Below are 2,212 nucleotides of genomic sequence, written 5' to 3'. Positions count from 1 at the left end.
CAGAGCTGGAGAGCTGTGGTCCCATAAACCACTGGTCATGGAGTGATATGCAATGTAGCCCACCTCTTTGTATTATTCTTATATTCTCTTTTTCTCTCATACATCCCTGGCTCTTTTTTCCACCTTGCAATCATCTTCAAGCCAGCTGGTCTGGATAATGAAGTTAAAAAAAAACAAAAAAGGCATATTCTAGATATTGTAATTATATATTTTCAAGCTGTTTCAATACATTCCTTATCTTCATTTCATTTGGAACTCTTCTATTTTTTTATATCGCCTAAAATTATTAAGCATCATAAAATATCTTCCATTTTAGAACCCTTCATTATGCTTGCTTCTGTATCGTTCTCTGAAAGCATAAACTATTTTGCATATCTCCTCCTCTAAATAAACTTTCCATGCCTTTTCTTTTGCTCTGATTTAGTTTGTTACTTAAGCCTGGATTCTAGGACTCTTCATTACAGATACTCATCTTCCTTCTCATCCTGACCTCTTAGTGCCCTATGAATGGAGCATAAAGCCAAGCTCTCTGAATTTTACTTTTCAGGGTTGTATACCCCAGATCTCTGAACCTTTGATTATTCTATTTTCTCTCAGTATAGTAATAAACATTTCTTTCCCTACCCCTTCCTCCACCTCTCCCAGTGAAAGTCCCTTGTATCTGTCAAACCACATCACAAAAACCATCTCCCACATGCAACTTTTCCTGTCTCATCTTCCCAAAACAGGATTTGCCTTCTTCCTTCTAGGAATTCCCATAGCATTTTTTTTCTTGGTTAATTACCATAAGCCAGGTTCCCCAGAAGCAGACTCTTAGAGATTTGCATGAAGGAATTTTTTCTTTTATAATTAAGATTTAATAGGTTGGAAAATGTGGGATGAAATCTCATGCCATTTGTGAAATCTCATGCCATTCTCTTGCAGCGGCCATACTAATCTTCTCTGTATAGTTCCAATTTTAGTATATGTGCTGCCCAAGGGAGTACTGTGTGGAGTCATTTTATTGGGGAAGCAAGATTGTGCAAGCAGTTGGGCTACGGAACTGCCTCTACCAAGGCCACAGCCAATCCCTTGGGGGAGCTCAGGAGCTGTGAACAAGGGAGTCAGCGCCTTTGCCTCTCTCTGTCCACTGCCCTTGGCTGTGAGAATCTTGGGCAAGGAGCACCTAAGGAGTATTTAGCTATGAACTGTCAGCTGTCAGTACTCCTGGGGGAATGAATACTTGCATCTGAAAAGGACTGAAGACAGGAGTAAGGGATCAACCTCAGTAGCCACTGCATCATGCTAGAAAGACTCTAGCATACTCTGCTTTGTAGGTCGTATCTTTGTCTTCTGGAAACTAGAAATAAGTATTTCCTAAATATTTTCTGAATTTCTTGTAGCTGTTAGTACAGTGTATAAGGGATGCTAGGTAAATAATTTGCTGAGATCATTTATCTTGTGTTCTTTCACAGAACTTTCACTTTAAAGATATATTAATGAGATATGTCAGACACATACTATCTCAATTTTATAGAAAAGAAAACTAAGGCATATACTGATAATGGGAATTGGTCAATAGCACAATTTGTTTAAAAGTTTTCAATGAGAAAACCTGGTGTCAGGACTCTCAAGCCAATTGCCTTGCAAAAAAAAAAAAAAAAAAGAAGAAGAAGAAAGAAAGAAAGAAAGAAAGGAAGGAAGGAAGAAAAGCATTCAATTAACCAAATATAAATAGTAGCTCAAAAAAGGGCTATAGTTGGGTCAAGAGTTAATAACCTTGCTCCCTAAACCCCTTCTCAAAAATTCTTGCTTCTGGGCCTCCCTGAGGTGCCTCAACTTGATAAGCTATTAGACTTCCTTTTGGCACATATTCACGTACAAAGAGCCAAAGCTTTCAACTGAGATTTAAAACAACTTTGGCTCCTTGCCCAGGGTTCATACTGTGGAAAGAGCAGAGAGCATCCTCCAAGAATCTTTAAAACAATCACTATGGGGAAGATGACCTGAAGAATAATCCCTGAAATCATTTTTCAGGAGACTTGCCACAGTCATAAAAACAGGTGAAGTCATAAGCAGCCTTTTTAAAAGATAGCAATGTCCCCTTCTCTCTCCCATCCTTGTCCCTTGCGCCACCTCCCATAACTACTCTATTATCCTCACCCACCCCAAATCATAGCTTTAGCAGAGAAAATCATCTATGATGTAGCCTATTTCTAGGGAAAATAGAACC

The 2,212-nt window shown here is 38.7% G+C and overlaps 1 non-coding gene across 1 annotated transcript; it reads right to left on the bottom strand.

Moving 5' to 3' along the window:
* Positions 1 to 879: 879 nt before the first annotated feature.
* On the bottom strand, positions 880 to 986 carry LOC112916065 (U6 spliceosomal RNA). Its single transcript, XR_003234246.2, has one exon. It is a non-coding gene; the product is annotated as a U6 spliceosomal RNA (small nuclear RNA).
* Between the last annotated feature and the right edge of the window lie 1,226 nt (positions 987 to 2,212).

The sequence above is a fragment of the Vulpes vulpes genome, chromosome 13 (assembly GCF_048418805.1).
Source record: "Vulpes vulpes isolate BD-2025 chromosome 13, VulVul3, whole genome shotgun sequence".
NCBI classification, from domain to species: Eukaryota; Metazoa; Chordata; class Mammalia; order Carnivora; family Canidae; genus Vulpes; species Vulpes vulpes.
The sequence above is the reverse complement of the archived record's forward strand: the minus strand, read 5'-3'. Positions and strand labels throughout refer to the sequence as shown.